This window comes from Calidris pugnax, unplaced genomic scaffold (assembly GCF_001431845.1).
Source record: "Calidris pugnax isolate Ruff unplaced genomic scaffold, ASM143184v1 scaffold38, whole genome shotgun sequence".
Taxonomy (NCBI): domain Eukaryota; kingdom Metazoa; phylum Chordata; class Aves; order Charadriiformes; family Scolopacidae; genus Calidris; species Calidris pugnax.
The window spans coordinates 14672639-14694244 of NW_015090995.1; the positions used below are offsets into that span (position 1 = coordinate 14672639).

A 21606-nucleotide genomic window follows, 5' to 3' on the forward strand; every position below is an offset into this window, starting at 1 on the left:
TTTTTTTCCAATTTACTTATACTTTTATGACCACAAGAATTGTAAAATAGAACTATCAGCCTATGTGGTCTGCAGTCTTGCAGAGGAAAGCAATGTGATATCAGATGGTTGAGACAGGTCATAAAGAGATTTAAGTCTCCATACCCCTATCTCAGACACGTATCAGCTGTCTGTTTTATCAATATTGTAGAAAACAGCTAGACAAAATTGTATTTTAGATGTGGGCTGAAAATATTTATCAAAATTTCCACTAGACTAAAATGTTCTCCCTGTTCTTTGAACTCATTTAGGTCATATGTTAGGGAGAACAAAACAGTTCATGAATTTCAGAGGCAACCTGGTACCAAAGGATGGGGGGTGACTTTTCTGTCTGATACGGTTAGATACAAAGGAATGTCAACCTTTCCCACCCCCCAGCAAAATCCAGAGAGAAGCAAACTGCAGTGCAAATAGTATTTCTGCTTTTAGTTTAGGGGATTTAAGTACCTTAATTTTATAGATTTTTTTTTTTTAATCAGGTACCAAAAACTTATGTATTCTAATCCAATACTCTCTTTCAGTTCCAATTTTTGGGTTTTTTTCCTGTGCCTACTGTTCATGCTGTCTACATTTCCTTGGTTCACTTTGGTTGCATCAGTATCCTTTGAATTACAAAATAAACGTACTGACTGAAAAGCCTGAGACATAGAAACTTGTATAACAGCTTGTATTACAGAACATGAAAATAGAAAAGAACATGTGACACTTATCAACTTGCAATAGCTGATATAACACACATTAAATCTCTAGAGATACCAGGAGCATATTCAATAGAAGCAGCAAATCATACCTTATCATTCATGAAACAGGGAACTAGTCATAGTCAAAGAAAATGGTTTAGAGCATGCAAGATAACTTGTAGCAAGATAACTTGATAAATAATCTACAATGGCCAAAAACTTTTGTATTTGTGAGAATATCCTATTCAAGTAATTTAAAATCTAATTAGATCCGATTTTAATTTCCTTTCTTGTTTTCTAAGGCATAATGAAAAAGTATTCTTTAAAAAATATTCTATAAAAAAATATTCCACTTGTGAATATTGAATTAATCCACATACCAGCAAGTCACCAAAGTGCTTTTTCACTTTATGTACATAACTTTTCAGTGGGGCTTCAGATTAAACATATTTGAATGCTTTGTGAGGTGAAAATCATGATGATATATCTATTCATGTCCTTTTCCCTAACTAATTAGTTAAACTAGTTTCTTTTTCTCAGCATTCCCCTGTTTCTCATTCAGACTTCACAAAGATCCTTTCCAACCCACTGACTCAATGTGTTGTCATTCCAAATCACTCAGGATATCACTTCCCTCACCGTGCCTGCCTGCAGTACTGTAACATCTTTCAATTTACGTTCTTCCTCTGCTTACTTGGCTCATTCTCTGTATCAGTCTTGCAGAATCTTTCCTCCTTTCAAGCTGCCCCTTAATGAGAAGCAGCAGCTTGCAGAGAAGTAGAGAAAGAGCAGAGAGCTGGGACAGAAACCTAAACATTTCCTGCACATTTCACAATTTCACAAACTCCTGACAGTGGTAAACCATTTGGTATTACTGCAGTGAAGGGAGATGATGAGAGTCATTGGCAATGATTATCTAACTATAGGACAGTGTTAGGAAGAAGAAATACTGTACAGTTGAGCAGAGGTAGAAAACACATAAGTAATTCTACATAAGCATAAAAAAATCTCTGGAGGCTTTTTTTGAAATACAATTTTCAGTACTTTTTCAGAAATGTTGTTTTTTGCTGACAGCAATATTTTCACTGTTTGGAGCACAGCATTTATTATTCATCTTTTACTCAGTTATTTGGAGTTACTATTATGAGTTATTCTAAGTTATTAATATTTGGTTGTTTATTCATCTTATAAGGATTACAGTCTTTCAGTAAATGTTAAGTAAGAATTTGAATGTATCACTTAGTTTCCTAAGTACATATCCAGTACAAAACCTCTATTAAATAAAGCTGCATAGTTTTAGAGAATAGCAGATCAAAGCTGCCTGTAAAACGGAATGGTGTCTTAATAAGAGAACTGGGATTGCTTTCCAAAGGCCAGCATTAATCCTTTCATATAAAATTCATATATGGAAGTAAACTCGGGTCATGCTTCAAATAATTTATTTCAGCAATTAAGTTATGAAGTCTAACTTGAGTATTTGTCTAAAAATACTAAGTATGTGTCCATAAAAAGCTTAAAACGGAGTTCCTCTAAATCCTAATGCATTATGGAGTATTATTTGAGACAGTCAGAAAAAAAAGGGCCATGAAAATTATTGCAGTACTGCTGCCAGTTTGATGACACATATCTTTTGTTTAATATACTGACTTTAAATAATTAATGTTTTGAACTGTGACTTTACTGCACTAGAAAAGCTGTACACAAATTGAGATCTCTAACCATGCATAGTGCAAGAGCTCATTTATTCAGCCACAAATGTTTTGAAGACTTACACATAAAGACGTTATGGCAGAACTGGAAAATGGAGGAAATAAAACTATTATCTGTCTCCATTTCTATTCCTAGTAGCATAAAATCTCCTGCAAGAAGTAAGATCAAATACAAAAGACGTGTCGTGATGTAACCTACTAAAGATACCAAATGCTTTAACAGCAAGTTACAATTATCCTGGGCTCTTGGATACTTATTCTTATCCTAAAACTGGGGGTATTTTTAAGCCATTAAGAGCTTTCTAGCAGGACTAAGGCTACTTGAAGTATAAAATGTATTTAAATAGACCTCTAGTACTATTGCCATAATTACAAGTAGTATTTGGGTAAATAGTGTCTCCCGTTGAGCATGCAACCCTAAAAACCTAAAAGTCAAGCCTAAGGTATGGACAAGAAACAAGCTTCTCATCTATTCATTAATTAAAAGATTGCACTATAACTACTCTACAAGTTTCCGTTCACACTTTCACTTTTGTCCTATTAGATGCTCCAGTTAATAAATGGTAATTTGCAGTTTAAAAGAATGGTGTTCTATCACTTTTTTCATACTGTACATATACAGAATTAAACTCATCTTCCACTGCCTTCCACTGTCTGCAATTACTTTACACTCAAACTTCTTTATCTATAGGTTCTTACCATTGAGAATTTAGCTGGTATTATTAAAGTCAAGTAATCATGTTGATAAAGTTTTACCAGCAAAATGTCTCATCTCAGAATTTTGAAATTTTGTCTTAGTATGTGCTTATACTCTGGAAGGTAAAGCGCATAATCCTTTAACAGCCTTAGGTACTTAGCCCTATGCACCCTAAAGTCAGATAAAAATGATAGTAATTGAGAAAGGGTAAGAATGATTGTTTCCTTATTCAACAAAAGACAGAAGTAGAAGGAATCTGTTTTATATGAAATTTACTTCTTCATTATAATTTAGGGTTTGGAAATATCTTAATGAAGATGGAAGATATTTAAATCCTGAATTTCTTAAATAGATATTGAAAATTATTTTGCTGGTATCTGTCACTGAAATGCTAACAGAGAATGAGCTTCCGAGTGGAATCAAACCATTGAAGGCCTGATTTGAAATTAAAACGAATAGTCAGTCAAACAAGGAATCTATAGATTTTGCCTCCATGTAAGCATCTCAGTGATGCTTCTTTTAAATATATTTTATTTGAAGCAGTATTTCCTAGATAAGAAATAATAATTACACGTCTTTCATCTGTTTGGTTCATCTGCTCCTACAGTTAATTTCTCCTTGAGCATTTTAATTGACTGTCGGTACTCCTCATGCTGTGGGAAGCGTTAAGTCACAATAGATTTAGAAATGTTACAACTGTATTTTAAGAGAGAGCAGTAGGGTTGTTATTATTATTATTATGCTATTATGGCAAAAGAGCTAGCTTATGTTTAAATGGATTTGTTCAGTTTAGAAAACTCATTGTTTGGAAATAACCTATTTTAATGTCTTTGTGAAACATAATGCAGAGCCAGGAAATGGCAGCATGCTTATGAAACCATTACTCTGTGTCCCATGGTTCTCCTCAGCTCCTTCATGCCCTGCTCTGAGAGTTCATTATCATCGCTGAGAATTAATGTGCTCTGTTCTGCTGAAGTCACAGCACAATATGCTGAACACAAAGCTCCGTGAACAGCTCATGGCTGAGCTAATAAATCCAGCCTTTCAGCTGTTCCAGTCTTTACGATATAAACAAAACCCAACTGTCCCCTTGTCCTTGCTTTCACAAAGGATGTTAAGCATCAATACAACAATAACTTCTAAACCTCACCCCACTCCTTGGAGATCTTTTTCCCTAAATATGCTCCTGCTTTTCCATAAACTGTCAGAGTTTCTGTACCTTGGCCAACCTGGCCTATTTTTGTAAGTCAAACAGAAGTTTCTGTCTCATGCTTCAGTACATCTTGGTGTTTTTTAAAGTCCTTCTTGCACAAGCTTACTCTCTCTAGAAGGCTGTACAACAGCTTCCTGACAGCTTGTTTTGGAGAATTTTCTACTTCCTGCATTTTTTTTTCTCAGCACCTTGTTAGATTGATTTCTTAACTAATTACATTACTATATAATGTAGACACTTCAAACTAAAAGTTTCATTAGGAAGACTTACTTTCCACCAAGTCTTATACAACAAACATTACTGTGCTGAAGGAAAGTACAAACCTGGCAACAACTTATCTACAACTCATTATCCATCTAGCATTATACTCATTTGAACCTGAAAAGATTAACCTAAAACGTACTACATTTTAAAAAAATAATAATAAAAAAAATCTTTATTTTCAGAGATACATAAGCTTTTTTTAATGTAAGTGTAATAGTTCAGGAAAAAAATGTTTTCAAAATGCTCTTTTTCTTTGGAACGTCCTGGGCTACTGACACACTTTCTCCTTAAGCACTAATGACTTAATGAAATATTTCAATACTACAAATACTGCAGAATAACCTTTATATGAATCAACTGAAAACCCGTGACCATTCAGTCATTACATCCCCTAGAAGACTTTTGTCCTCATTTCCATCAGCTTCAACCTCAGAGAACATCCAGCTCCCATGCTAGGAGGTGGACAGTGCTGCAAAAGGAGCTGAAGGAACCTCCAGTCCAAGAGATCCTTAAAAAGAAAGGTCTTAATTGCCAGATAAAGACTCAAACAAAGAAGGTTTCAGGAGTTCTAGGATTATTCATGCTGTTAGTGCTATTATCAGGATTAGCAATGCTTCCTCCTGGTTTTCTCTGCAGTATCAGGATTGAAGGAATGGTAATAACGGCAAACATATCATTCAGTGAGGAATATCCCAAAAGTAATCCCAGAAAATAACCTATTCAAAGACAGAAATGATGTCTAACTTAAACAAAGTTGTTCAGGAATACTCTGGCCTGGCAACAGTCATGACGGCGGACCCATCAAGAGCTCCCCTCACCATTAGGAATTTGATGGGCTAAATGAATGCCAGACCACAAGCCCGCAGAAAGCCCCAGAGATTGAAAAGAAGCTATCTCTCACAGAGCAAAAGAACTGTTCACTGGTCTATGTTTTTGGCACCTGTCCATCTTGGTATGGAAAAGAAAAAGATACTGGTGTATGCTGAATGGGACAGGGCGTGACAAGCAAGACTGAATGAGTCCTGTGAGTACAGGACTGCTAAAAGCCTGAAAGCAAGAATGAGAATTGGTTACGACTGGAAACTTTTAAGTATTTCTTGAATGAGGTCCATACAAAATTTGAAAATACAACTCTCACTAGCCAGGAGCTACAAACCTACTTCCCTTCTTAAGGATCTGGTAATGATGATAGGAACTAGGATTATCATCCTGAAATCAGTTGAAATAGGATCTCTTTACACCACAGAACACATTAATGGTTTGCAGCAGCAAAGCTATTTCTAACCCCCTCCTCTAATTTGCATAAAGCAGTTAATATTCTGAAAGAATGTTGGTATATTGGTGGAAGTATAATTAACAAAATTAACACGGCATTTACATCAGTATTTGTTTTGATAAACAACAAAATGTGCTGAAGACAATGTTTTTGGAATAAATTGGTATTTGTTTTTTTATGGATGGCATGAGTTGGCCTAAAAGCTTGATTATCATTCGGGATTTTAATTGCATCCATAGCAACGAATGCTTGCAAATTCCAGCAATAGCTGTTGAGTTTTTTAGTCTTAATCACTCTTCCCTCACTGTAGGGAATATATTTTAATAAGTGTTTATTGTTTAAACAGCAATTCACCCTATAGGGCAGGAAATCCCTCAGGAAGATCAATAAAATTTTAACCCTAACGGGCTTGACCAAGGCTGACTAGCAGATAAACTACAGATGATGTTCAGAACCAAAACTAAATTTAACTTAGAAAACCCTTGCAGTAAAAATACTGCCTCTAAGATTCTATCTTGCTTTAAGCTCTATGGAGGATTAATGGCTTTCTACTCCTAAAAAGCAACAGAAGCCTCTCTCATTGTCTTAGGCCAACCCACAGACTATTTCAGTCATGTATTTTTTCAGGTCCTCCAAATGTCTTTCTTTTGTTGGCATCCATAATGATAATAATTTTCAATATTGTTCATTCTGTATTAAAAAATGCTGAAATCTAACATTCTCCAATAAAAGTACATTCAGAATTAATTTTCTACCAGTTGATACATTTTAAAAGTGCTTACAGCATTACTCTTTGGACTCAGCTGAAAATCATAAAAAATATCAAGAATTCTTGCATTACTCCATGCTATTTCGTTTGCTATCCTTCTATTTCATTTGGTGTTGTTGGCTAGAATAATGTAATGTAACTAGAAAACGAATTATAAAGAATATTTCTGAAGTCAAGGAAGGATGGATTTAAAAAAACATGGTATTTCCTTTGCTACCTTTTTTTTTTTTAAACCGAAGTATGACACATTTGTTGCTTTAGGATGTATTATACATTATGTGCCTAGATCTTTATGCTTGACCCAATTACTTTTTGTCAGAGCATGCATTTATAACATGTACAGGGCTTATACCTAGGAATCTCAGAAGAACTACAAGTTCATTTTTTAATACAAGAATTCAACATGTGGTGAGTTTTTTGGGGGGTTGTTAAACAAGTAGCTCTGCACGGTGAAATCTGCCTTGAGTTTCTCTTTTCACTCTATACATTTCAGTCTGAAATTAGATCGGAAGGTAAGACTTTCTCGTTTACTTCTGCTCTTACACTATTTTTGGTTTGGCTTATACTGGCTTACTTTAGAGTTCTTGTCTTATTCAAGTCTATCTTCAAACTAGTGAGCAATTCCATCGCAGGATCTGCCACTGTGAGAACACGAGGATGGTCATTAAGGGTGAGACCAAAGGTTTCCTTTCGCAGTGACCAAAGGCAGATATCAGGGAAGCGTGCAACAGCAGAGCAAGAAATAAATGTCGATTTCTATTTAGACATTAATTTTGAAGAAATCAACACCATTTACAGTTTTACTCCAAATGATATTATTTTATTTAAAAATGTCAAAACTTCTACAAGGAATCACTGCTCTATAATTAGATCATTTCTGAAGTGCCAGTACTCATCACTGCTTCAGCAAATATGGACTGGTACAACTATCAGAGTTCTAAGCGCTACCGTTTTTGCTAGTATTTGATTACAATAAAAAGTTTCCTTTGGTCATAGGAACTACTAACCCAGAAACATATTTACAAATCATCTCATGTTAATATTCTCTGGCTTGGAGGCCTTTGAGCACACTTGCCCAAATCAAATATATAACTAAGAACCCAGGACAACAGTATTCTCAGTTTGTCCTTTGACTTTCATGTGAACGTGGTTAGTTTCTAATAGCTGAATTTAAAAAAGAAAACTGATGGTCAGAGCTGCTAGCTTTATTACATTAAAGTTATTCCTACTGAAATAAGACCTGCTTCTTCTAATTACAGCCAGTATTTAATTTTTATACCTTTTAGTCAGTTCTCACTCTATCATGTGTGCAAATGAAACACAGCTTACACATGTAATTGAATTAATATGAAATTCTCACCAAATAAAAAATTATTTTTAGTCAGACTTCAGAAGAGAGCCCTTGGTAGAAATGCAAAGACAGGATGTCGAATACTTGTTCTGAAGTACATGAGGTTCTCACCCAAAGTGCTGTTTTCTCACCCATCTGAAACTCGGATTCTCTATCACACAGAAAAATGTCTGACGCGTATCTACCCAAATCCTTCTATAACACTACGAGCCCCATTTATAATCTTCTAATTTAAAACATGTTCCTGAATAAAAAAAACTTCCTTTTATCATGCCAGTTTTGCTAAGACTATGATGTTTCTTTCACCATTTATTACTGAAATTGAAATTGAATAGCCTACAGATGCATCATAATGAACAGTGGCTATAACCAATCCATCTCCAGGCTGTCCCACAAGGTGACACTGAAAGACTTTAATTTTAAGTTGTATAAAATTGTCTTTCTTACTAAGCTCTAAGGTATGAAACAGTTCATGTTTTGACAGCTTATTTAACAGGCTCTGCTAACTTCACAGGCAGTTTTATCTTTAGTTGTAAAACAATGTAACTGGAGTCAACCAGTTCCACAAGAAAGAAAATGACTGAAAAAATTATATAAGACATAGTAAAAATGCATACACTACAAAAAGAAAGGGAAAAAAGCTATTTTATAAAATAAAATAAATCATTTCAAGTTTATGCTTTGCTTTTCCCTCTGCAACAGCTCTAACATTAAATGCAATTTGCTGAACGCTCTTGTTATTCTAAGACACATACCTTGACTGTGTCACAATTTTCCTGTCTAATTAAATAGAAACAGCTTTCTGAGTCATATCCAAAGAGGCCTTGCAGTCTTGCTAATACACTCTCACGTGCGCACATGTTGGAAAGGCTTTTACTCTAAAATAGCCTTTTATCTATTCTCACATGGATAAACATCTCACATCTCTGTCTGCATTTCTTTGTAGAGAATTCTCCGTTAACCCTCAGTTCAATATTTCATAGCCTTAAAGAGCAACCTTCAACGCTTTCTTTCATGGAAAGTTTTGTATTCTGTATGTGACTTAAACAGGAGACCAGATTTTGAAGGGGGGGGAAAAAGGGCTTGACCAGAAAAACTAGTCTATAGCTAAATTAATCCAAAAGGTCCGTTTCCATTGTGCTAGAGGGAGTATTAGAGAAAATGTTAAAAGAAGGGGATAAACATGCAGCTATCTCCATCAGAGATGAATGAATATGAAAGTATATGAAAGAATATCAGTAATAGTATACTAAGCCACAAAATATTAGACTTAAACGTTCAGCCCTGTAATTGCTCTTCATGATTAAAAAGCTTTCCTCAAAACTCTTAAAATTTAACTATTCAATTAGCCTATGCATTTTGATTGTCTCTCTAGTAATATTTCGTAGTTTATGAGAATTTTCCCACAATGTTTCATGCAAATTTAACAATAAGTTGTATTTAAAAAGGTATTCCTATGAATGTGTTCTTGAAGTTGTGACACTTTTATTGTATACACAGTACAAGGGTTACTCCAAAAGTATCACCAGAAAGGAAGGGGGGGTGAAAAGTATAGCTATCAAAATACATTTTAAAAAAAAGTTTAATTTTATTACTGGAGTAATAAATCACGCAGTGATTTTTTCAGAAGAACAAGGAAAAATTTTGTGTGGTTCACTTACTATTTTAAAACTGAAGTTCCCTACAAATTTCAAATACTGCTCTGTACAGAATGTTTTAATCTGTCCTCCATGCAGGAAGAATCTGGTACTCAGAACACACCAAACATAAAATCTATGTTTGTAGATACAGCGCCCAGAAACATTCTCATTAAAAAAAAAAAGACCAGAAAAGGAAAAGCAGTATTTGTGCCTGCTATTCATACAAAACTAAGTAGTTAAAGTATTCCCCCCAGGTGTGATGACCTATTCTATGCTGTTCTTAGCCTCATGCAAAGCCATCTTCCTAGGAAAGGGCTGTATGCAATCATCAGATGTTATCATCATTAGATTACACAGTGCTCTGAGGTAAACATCACTAACCTTCCTGTACCTAGATCAATGCACAGTAAATGGACAAAGAAAGAAGCAAGGCTTAATGCAGTCATGGTGACTATCTTGGAGAGGAGATGGAACTTGTCTGCATTTGCCTTATGATTATTTAATAAAATACACATTCTTGGAAAGTGGGCAGGAACCCACATAAGCACTTCCAAGACAAGTGTCCTGTCCACCAAATCAGAGAATTACACTTTTCAGGGATACACTTCCTCTGGCCCAGCATCGATTATTTTCAGTAGTAGAACTGTTTTAATTGGAGGGTGTCTGAGAGAAAATCTAATCATGGGGATACAGTACTTGTGCAGGATAGGAGAAATGCAGAATTCCAACTGATTAACAATTCAAAGCTGTGACTAATTACTTAGTCTTATATGATGTATCCAAGAAAACAGTCTAATACGCTAACCAGCTCAAGGAAAAGCTCTCTCTTATGTAGTGTTCCATCTGTATGAAAGATGCACTTTGCAGTCCAAATAATATTTAACAGGAGTAGAATTTATCTGAAATGAGGCTGATAACCGCTTCCAAGGAACTGCTGCCTTCACAGAAGAATGAGACAGAACAGCAAGATACATTCACTAACTGTGAAAACTAAGCAAAGCAGGAGGGAAGGGCAGTTAGAATGTATCATACAAATGGACTAACAACATGGAAGGTTCATGCAAATATCACAGAAAATCTGATTTTGATAGCTTCAATCCTAATATTCAACATTTCCAGTGATATAATCAAATCTGAGAGAAATCTAATAATCCCAGCTGTGTTGCTTTTCCAGCAAATATCAGGGTGGTTGAAAGTCCCCCATGAGAACCTGGGCCTGTCATCTTGAGGCTACTTTCAGCTGTCTGTAGAAGGTCTCATCAACTTCCTGATTCTTCATCCACCCCTAGGCAAAGCTCAATACATTCCAGCTGTTCTCTCGCATAGACACCAACCTCACCACCTCTCCCCACTGCTCTGTCTTTCCTAAAAAGTACATGGCCATCCATGACAGCATTCCAGTTATGTGAGCTATCCCACCATGTCTCTGTAATTGCAATGAGGACCCTCTGACCGCACACAGATCTCTAGTTCTCCCTGCTTATTCCTGCTGCAGCCCATGTTGATGTACGGGCATTTCAGAGAGGTAATCCAGCACGCAGGTTTCCCTGGAGGGGTGCAAGAGGATCCACCATAGCCACACATACCATTGAGGTAGCTGACCTGGTTCTCACCTTGGGAGGCAGCTAAGGAACATTTGTTTCTGCTCGGGTTGGCCTGGCTCATTGCCCAGTTGGATGCAATGGCATAAGGATTGCCACTTTGGACCTCATGTCCCCGACTCCTTCAGTTTAAAGCCTGCCTCACCAAGTTGGCCAGATTCCAAAGCTTAATTTCAGTGTGCATCTTTTGTGCAATTTCCACTTAAAAAGCTCAGTTTCATTGAACAGAGTAAGACTTACTCATTAAGTACGTTCAGATACCAGAAACCTGGGAAATAACTGAGACTATTATGAAAAACTAAAGAAATAATATAGAATCTTTCATATTACTAAGCATCACTGTTCAAATCCCTCTGCAGCCATTGTCATACATTATGCAAGTGTTACAATGAACTTGTACACAACTGTTAATTAGAAATTTCTTGGAATTTTTTAAAACAGGAAGTGTTTAGAGTGCTCTGACAAACACTCTGCAAAGCTACACATCCTCTCCCTAGCATGATGTACTGACAACATTTATTCAAATGCAACTACAGGAGGATCCCTGATATGAATCACATTTGGACCACCCTGCTCACGCACTAAAGTTCAGACGTAACACATTTGATACGGAGTTCCAAAATACCCATGCCAATCTGCTGGGAAGTACCTTTGGCAGTACCAGAGCTCTGTTTACCATGAAAAGCTAACTTATAGGAAGCATCATCCACGTGACTAAACATCATTTACAACAAACTGAGCTCAGTAACTTCACTATCGCCATAGAGAAAGACAGCTAACTAAGCAATATGCTGGACGTAGCACCAATAGCTCCATGCTAACTCAAATAGGGACTTACTCTTATTTACCAAAATTAACTACAAATATTCTTCCAACTCAGTTTTCAAGCTATGTAAGATTGACTTGACCAGTGTCTTGCCAATACTTGGCATACACCAGCACTTTACACATATTCATATGGCACGTACATTCTAACATTGCCATGGTATCACCTTATTTCTTTACTATGCAAGAGAAAGACATTCCTCTTGAGTAGTCCCCTGAATATTAATTAATCATTTTACCAATTTTAGTAAAGACCAAAGTCAGATATCTACCAGACCCAAAGTCTTGTCTGCAGTTGATTAAGCCTGTGGGAGAGATGTTAAATGCTGCACTATTTGCTAACAGTTCTCAGCAGCCTACATCCGTATATGCTTACTCTGCTCGCTATTAATTATATACAAACCGCTTCAGATAGAACTAAAAAGGCTGTATTTCCTCAGCTTTTTTGTTCATAGGGTTTTTTAAAAACAAAGGCCAAAACTAATCAAAGACACTATAAATCCAAATACTCAATATATTTGTGTCTCTTGCTCACTAAGTGTAGACTTTAGACCGTGGAAATGGGAAGCAACTCAGGAAGCACTAAGCTGCAGTATCTGTCACCTATTTGCAGCACATACCAGTCACTCTGTTCCAATCCTCTGTCATGGTAGGATACCTAGGAAAATTGGTGTCTGCCTGCTGTGTAGCCTGCCCCATAGCAATAAGAAAGCTTTGCTGTTAACACTTGCTTACATTCCAGAAAAATAACCTTAAAAACAACAACAAAAAAGGAGTATTTTTTAGGATTTCAATTCTAATCACAAAATCACAAAAACTTCTAGGTCACATCCACATTTGGAAGTAAAAATATTTAAAAAGAAAGCAGCAAACACAAAGAAGAATAATATACATTTCCATTAAATTTCAAAGCATTATGTGCCATAAGTTCTAGCGTGCTCTCTGCTTTTAAACACATTTTCTCATACATGGAAGCAGTGCTTTGAGCCATGTCATTTAGAGAAATCTAAATTAACAGGTCAAAGGATTTGTTATTAATGTCTAACATGTTAGCACGGAATCACTGGTCCAACCAAAACCAATGGACAACATGGAGAGAAAAAAGGAACGCATTTAATTATTTGTGATTTTAAATAATGGCTGCATATGTCTGAAAAACTTTAGAATACTGCTCTATTTTCTCCTCTCTTACATACTGTATATATTCCTCCACAGACACACTTAATTGACTGGAACAATTCTACTTGGCTTCAATGGTTTTATAATTTGTCATAAGCACCTCACTAACTGTTGAGGAGACAGACTTCTTCCTCATACTGCCAAAACAATCCTATGAAATATGGTTTGGCTTAATTAAAGTATAAGTAATGCCTTGAATTTTAATTACTTCTGCTGTGATCTGGAGATGAAAATATTCTTCTGCCAGAATAATACGTTTAATATGAAATGGACACGCTTAGTATTAATACCCACTCTTTATCAACTTCAGTAATGAGTTCCTTTGATTGAACAGGCAGCATTTGGACTCCCCACACCCACGCAAACCTACAGCTTTTCTTCCTGTCAGAATATAAATGTAGTTGCTGAAAATGGTACTTATTCATTTTACATGGCTTGCAAAGAGAAAACTGAAATCTGTTTTTTGAATGCTAAAGGCTATCGATTAGACTTTCTGTTTTATCTGGTGATGTGACTTGGAAGAAATATTTCATGGTTAACAGGCAAGGAATGTTGAACGACACATTGGCATCAAAATATTTTTGCTAAATGTACATGTTTTAAATTTTAATTCTGTTCTGGGGGGTTGTGAGAAGGCAAAATTCCCTACTGAATTAAATACAGAGCACTTTCCAGTAGTGATCCCATGTCAGGTTACTCAGAAAATATGGTGGAAATATTTATTACACAAATTGCTAAGAGTACCCGTAATTTGGCTGTAAGACATCATCATTGTCACATATGATTTACTACTGCTGACCAGAATTTAACAGCCAACAAAATACTAGAGCCAGGGGAAAAAAACCTAACCAGTTCATTCAGTGTTTACCAGTTTACCATTAGGGAATCTTATTTTTTTTTTTCCTTTCTGAGCTTATTAAATATTGTTCATTTAGGAAGAAAAATCCTACCTTTCAGATACATAAAAAGAAGCAATTTTAATAGCAAGCCCCAGAAATGAAGATTTAAAAAAAAAGAAAAGATCTAAGATCTCTCAAAGGCCCCACCAGTTCTCTGTTTGTGAGGAAAAACTTTCAGTTTGCTTTTGAAGATTCATGGGGTTTGAGGGATGCTCAATCCTTTAACATAACAACATGAGAGTGTCTTAGCTGGAGTAGTTAATTCAGTTTTAAATTGGCTGAACTTCATGGCTCAAAATTCATTTTCAGAATGGGAAAATACGGTATTTCTACCACGTAACTTAAGTACAGAGTATATAGAGGATTTACAACACACAGTCTCCTCTGCACTAAATCAATGATCTAAAAAAAGGTGTGCTATTGTTGGCACCACCTTCCTTTCTTTCTTCTCATTCTTTTGTTTCCATTTATGTCGCCTTGGGATTCCTTCACTTACTCCCAGAGGAGAAGGCTTAACAATCAGAGCTAAAACAAATTCAAACGGTGACTATAAACATTAATTCCCCCCAGGTTCAGAATGAAATCCCAATACACGCAAGAAAAATCTTACACATTCAGAAAAACAGAACTACAAACATATGCCGTAACATATGCCTTTAAATGAACAGTGTAGTTATTTTAAATATTGAAATGTTTTTAACTTTTGAAGACAGGAAAACATCTTAACTAGTAGTAGCATCATTAAAAATCTGGAAAACTAAGTTATCAAATAATAAATATTAACATTTATTATGAATGCAACAGTATAGATACATCCTAGCCCAGCAGTCTTCTACATTAAACCCTGATTACCTCCTGTCTTTAGTAATAGCTTTCCCTATGGGTACTGAACAAATGTGAGAACTGCAAAAATGACTGAAATATTCTACACCATTGGGTTTAAAACATGAATTTATTCAAACAATGATTTGGAAATATTATTTCAAGACACATCCCATCTGCCTTACTGCACAAGAGGAAAGTTTTTCTAAGCCTTGCTCTCCTCCAAAAGCTGCTATTGCACCTGAAAATCCTCACTGTGTCAGAGCTGGCTCAGCCTCTCAGGACCAAAACAGCTAAAGCTCAGTTTTGTTGCTCCAAAGCTGAGGAGCAGTGGCCCCCATAGTGAGGCATGGGAACAGGCTGAGTTTGAAGCAAAAAGTGAGTCTCAGATAGTCTTAGTGCAAAATAAGAAGCAATTACTGCCTTTCAGTAACCTTCCCCAGCTCTGGGAGTCAGCAACAGAACTGCGTGCAAAGATAGTGGCTATAGCAATCCTGGCATTACAGAGCTCTCAGGCCATCTTTCACATGGCTATTTTGCTGTCCCAAGCAACCTCAGCCTCTGTGCAGCTGATGACTTTTCCTGCATCTAGAACTATGTCCACAGAACATCAGAACTCAGCACTGCTTTTGTGATTACATGGAAATGGGGGGTGATTGCATGGAGGACACCATCTAACACAGGAGATGATATTTGGAAGTTGTTTTGCTCATCCCCAATGCAGACAGAAAAGTCTTTGCTCTTTGTTCATTATTGAGATGTCCTTTATTTTCACGCTGCACCGTTATGAATCTCCCAGACAAAAGAGCACATACTGAGCACTGGCTATAGCTGGAGAGCTTTTGAAACTGCTATAGAATCTTAAATAGAAAATTTTAAAGGATAAAATAGTTGATGTGTTTTCTATTATACTTTACCATACATGCATTCAGTTTATTATGAAAGCTGCTGAATTTGGAAGGCTTGCATTGGCTCTCATGGGAAAGTAAGTTCATTTATTTTTCTATGTATTATTCTATATGATTATCCTTACTAATATAAAAGACCACTCCGTTAAGAGAGGCTAAGAGAAGACAAGCTTACTAACAGTTGTCACTCTCCCTTAGATCTCCAGCTGCCCAATGGAGCAATGAAGATCCATACATCTAGTTTCCTAACAAGCACAAACAACATTTATGATAGGGTAGCTTGTGGTTGGTGGATGAGCCACTCCAGCTGTGTAGTAAACAGCCAACTTCTAAAACTGTTAAAAAAGGGGGGGAAAAATGAAAGAAAGACTGATATAAGCAATGCAATTTATAACATGCCAGCCCTTGGCTTCTATTTTGGCTGCATTATTTAGTGTAAGAAGCCTTACTGGGTCAGCTGGCAGTTCCCTTGATGTTAGGTAAGCAGCTCTGCATTAGCTGCTTATGGAGGCCCTCACTTCCAGCATGGAAGTCACAGCACAGAAGCAGTGCTGCTCGGACCGCTGGGACCCCGCAGTGCCTCGACAAATCCAGAGCAGCTTTCAGGCTACTTCAGCTTCCAGCAGGCTCAAAATCCTGCGGTGACAAAGGTGACTTAACTCCTCTGCTTAGCACTGTTTCAGCAGAGCTAAGGTATGGCATTTACTAAGGTATAGCATGGAGGTATATAAAATTTTATTTTCACAATACCTTCCAGAACACAAATTCAGAAAAACAAAACCAACCCAAACCTTTTTTTTTTCAAATTTTGTGTTTCCTCCAGAATGAAGGATATAAAACTAAGACTACATTAAACACATCTACTCCTCAATAACTCAGAGAAAATATTGCAATTTTGACAAGGGCTTATCACTAAGCTTTTTAGCTTCCAAGTAGCAGAAGTAAATTAAAAAGAAAATCAGGTGGAATTCATGTTTCATCTGTTTAAAAGTATGCAATTTGTTTAAAAGTCTTTAAGAGTCTGAAATACAATTAAATTTCCTATCCTTTCTACTACTGTACTAACTTCACATCTACAGGCAACGTTTTCTTTCCATTTCCTCTAAACAGCACCTGTAATCAAACAGAAATCCTGCCAGTAATCCACAGGTTTGGCATCTCTTCTGCTTCAGTCTCAAATACATAACAGCACTCTCTCAGCCTTAAGCAGTAATCTGCTACTAGGATTGAAAGATAAAATCTTAAAACTACTCCTCCACACACAGATCACCCACAAAGTTACTTCAGAATACTGAAATATAGATATATAAAGATATAGAAAAATATGTATGTTATGTAATATTTATACTACATTAATATATATAAGATTTCTATAATATACATTATACATAAATATTTCAGCTTGTTAGATGTAGATCGCGGAAGTCAAACAATTAAAAAAAAAAGTAGAATCTTACTGGTAGCCCAAGTGATACTTCTTTTAATCTTATATTACAGATGAGCCACAACAAGCTTAATGTCATGAGAGCTGTGGTATTTCATTGAACCATGCTAATATTAACTAGATCATAAGCTAAATAACAAAAGATTTTGTGTAAATAAGAATCGAACTTTGTTCACTTCATACCACTGAGTGGGAAAAAAAAAAACAAAACCTAAAAAAATATTGTTTTTTCTTGCTGCCAGCAAGACAATGTTATTGGAAGCTTTGATGCTTGTGGCAAATTGTATCAATCATCATTAATTTGAATGAAACTGTCAGTTTTGCATTATTGGACATGCATTTCTAGTTGAGGCTTATTTTCTGTGCACATTTTGACAAGTGTATCACAGTACAAGTATTTCAAAACAAAGAAACAGTTTAGGAAGCAATCATTGAGAGATGCAGAGCAGTAAGGTATCTGGGCTAACAACTGCCTCACACAGAATTCTGTAAAGTGGAATGCCAAAATAAATATAAGTATTTCCAGAGCAATAACAAACATAAGTACAGGAAACAGTCCTTGAGATTTGGAAACCTGAGGACATGAGCACAAGTCAGGTAATTCATTCTATATCTTTTAGGGTTTTTTGGTGCTCAGCACTGTGCTTATTTGTGAAAAAAAATGCAAGAAATGACATGTGACATCAAGGACTGTAGATGTTAAAGATTGTCTGGACTGCGGATACTTCACCAAAACCAGCTGGCCAGATTGTATAAACATAACTTGGAAGCAGTAGTAAAGGGGTGGCCAACATGCAACCCTTAAGGCACATGTAACTCATAGTGCATCTTCCATCCTAACTTGGCACTCTGAGAGATGGGCACAGCCCGGAGCCTGTTTTGCTGGGCAATCTGTATCTCCTGCTGAGAGAAGAAATTCAGCTAACACAGGCTGCCAAGGCCAGTATTGCTGCCTTACCCTGGAGTCTGTGCTAGTTTTATACTACAGTAGGACTACTGCTATTGTTTCTCAATGCTGAAAAAAATCATCCCCTCCATTTGAGTAATAAGATGGTGTTGCTGTTAGCCACAGGAAGCTTCAGGAAGGCAGGTTGTAGATTAGCCCATTTTTTTCTGTAGCCAACCTTAAAACCTCCTTTTACTCTGAAGATCTGCAGTACTTGGTCTGAGGACAACTGAATTTTAACTGGATTCCAGTCTTGACTGCACTTCTTTAAGGACAGCACTTCCCCAGACCCAAACAGATCACTACTCTCAATGCAGTGCAAATGAAGATGACAGCATCCTAAACTTGGAGGCTATTCTAGAACAAAATGCGTAATCATCCTTCTAATTTAAAATGTCTGTGAACTGCCTCCACTCACTAAAAGACACCCAATAGTTTAACCAAGATGATGAAAACTCACTATCAAGATAGAGTGTATTCATTCACCTTTACGAAGGGAAAACTTTTTATTTTCCTCCTTTTTTTTCCCCCTACATAGCTGTTCATATTCTCAAGTCACAGTCTATTTCAGTAGGGCCTGCTGAACTCTTTCAGGACAGAACATATAATACCCTCTAAGGTTGCCTTCAGCATTCAACTGTGGATGAACTGGCAGGAGGTTCAGTAATACAGTGTTAGATAATGGTTGCCATGGCAACATTTCTGCCTCTGCCAAATTTTGGAGCTCGTTTAAAAGCTGATCTCAAACCAAGGTCTTTTCCAAAAAATCTCTAAGCTCTTATTAAAAGAAGCAAACACACAACCATATTCCTCTCAAAAACATCCATCCCACATAAAAGAAGGCAGTCTTTTCTTGGTCATTTACTTCCAGTGCTATTACTCCACTTCTTCTCACAACAGTATTGCCTTCTCTTATATTTAAGTGCTATATTTCCACTATGAATTTGCCTGACTTAAAACCAAGCATGCAATATTTATATACTTATAGTCAAGCATGTAGAACATATTAATGCCATTTCTTAGTCTAGTAGCAGAGTAAAAGGCAGTTCTTAAACTCTGGCATGTAAAAGCATCTTTCTTTATTGCCCTGCGCGGTCACCTGTGAGCCTTAGCACAACTCAAACTAAAAATTTCCACGTAATTAATTTTTCAGTTTCCTGCAAGTTCTGAAAAAGCAGTAGAAACGGTTGCCTTAATTTGATGGAATTTAGGGGAGTGTGAAAAAACCCTAGACCTGTCAAATGGCTTTTATTCATGCAGAAGGTAAGGCAGTAATGAGTTAAATTTATAATAGGGCTTGCATGTCAGTCACAAACTGCAGCGATGGCACAATTCTAGCATTATTTCAACTGTTAAAACATTTGAATTTGGGTTTTCATCTCCCAGCTCTAAATTCTCAAACAGATAATATATATTTAAACTGCATTGCAATGAAAAAAAACCCACAAAAAAATCCCCCCCAAACCCCAAATCTGCCATAATTCAAAAACACTACACAGAGAAAGAATGACAGGAGACACACTACACAAGGGTTTTTTTTTCTTAAGAATGTCAGTCTCTTTCCACTTGGTCTTCAAAAAGGGCCCACACTTGGAATCAGCTAAAAATAAGAGATGCAGTTTAACAATCACTGGCACTTCAGATAAGAAAGATCTTCATCATCTTCAAAATCCCTCTCAGTGATGGATATGCCTACGGATTTTCTCAAACCGTTCACTGTCAAGCAAATGCAATAATCCCTACATCAACTGGCAAGGCATCAGCAGACCAGAATTTCAATAGACACGGTCTGCCTTGCACGTCTTGTTTTTTCATGCTAGAAATGAAATGCCTGTGTAGCACCTTTGCACTGCTCAGCAGTTAGAGAATCCTCCAGCACAGACCAGTATCATGCCTTAGCTGTGCTAAGTAAAGGAGGCAGTCTGTGTTCCCTGAAAAGTGGAGCACAAACCAAAGTGAACGTGATGACAAGTCTGCAAAAAGCGTGCTCTGCTTCATTCAGAAGGTTTCTCAAAAGTAAAAATATGCAGATTCTGGAGCCAGCATTAGCTCTTGCCTATTTTTTCTCTTTCAGAACATGGATGGTTCTGAATCACCGGAGTGTTTGTTTCCGGGTAACATCCCTATACCAAAGTCATATAATGGACTACAAATAAATTCAATTTAGTCACAAAATGAATGGTGAAATCTTACAAAGCATGAGGAAGTTTCCTTTAACATTTTCATGTTGTGGTATATAAAGCTTTCTCCAAAAGTTTTAGAACACCAAGACCTCCAATGTAATGGGAACAAAAATCATAAAGCACAACAGCTCTGGCTGATTCATGCATAAAATATAAATCCAATTGCCTCACAAAATATTTTTAATGTATCTTGGGGAAATATCTTATTCTAGGTGGTTTTTTATACAAATAGCATTGCCTGAAAGCAGAATAATTGCTTTGTCTCATCTCTTTCTGCACTAAGTTATTTTATTTATTTATTTATTGTATTTTCTGAAAGCAAACAATCTCCTTCATAAGATACAAACAATCTTTTAAACTACTTAAGTCATAAACCTCCCTTATTCTCTGTTGTGCTGTGCTTTACACAGGGGTCTTATTTGTACTTCCTATAATTACATGTCTGCACATCTGCAAATGTGTTTATTGTTAACAGATTATGGCAACAATTTGAATCTTTAGAGGAAAGTTCAAGGATAATGTTCCAGACACACAAGCAATACAAAAGACGACTTTTTAAAACTACTGCAGAGGAAATAATGTGCGTCTTAAGAAATTTTCCTGTCTTTTAATACCTTAGTAAAAATCTTAAGTACTCATACTCATAAATTCTAACAACATAGTGGTGTCCACAAGTTTCACTGGTTCCTGCAAGTTTTTGAGCATGTATGAGCTTTATAGATTCAGATGAGAGAAGAAATTACTTAAAACCACCCTGAACAGATGCTGGAGTTCAAGCAAAAATGCCATTTTATCATGCCATTTTAAAAATTAATTCCAGAAAACAGATCAGTAGAAGTTTGAGCTGTTTCATTCACAGACTTTCAAAGCAAAGTAAACCCTACCCTATTCTCTAACAGAACAAAAGTTGCAGCATTTTAGATAATTCTCTCGTTACTGATGTAATCAGCAGCCAGTGTCTTGCTGGCATTGTATAGCAATGATTTTTTTCTTGTATGCTTACAAATACACACAAATGTACACATAAATTACAGTATATTAGTACTGTACACTGCCAAATAAAACAAGTATCTTCTAACTTTGGAAATGCTATGTTACAAGTTTAACAAGAAAGCAGATTTATTTTTTTTAAATACAAGTATGAAACAGTACCTACTGTAC

General features: G+C 36.3%; 1 protein-coding gene and 1 long non-coding RNA gene across 2 annotated transcripts in view; one reads left to right on the forward strand and one right to left on the reverse strand.

Annotated features, from left to right (window-relative positions):
* The window catches only part of LOC106895637, a 190344-nt gene that overhangs the window by 141028 nt on the left and 27710 nt on the right, over positions 1–21606 (reverse strand). The window lies entirely within an intron of this gene.
* Positions 1–21606, forward strand: part of KLHL4 (kelch like family member 4) — an 89839-nt gene that overhangs the window by 4967 nt on the left and 63266 nt on the right. The window lies entirely within an intron of this gene.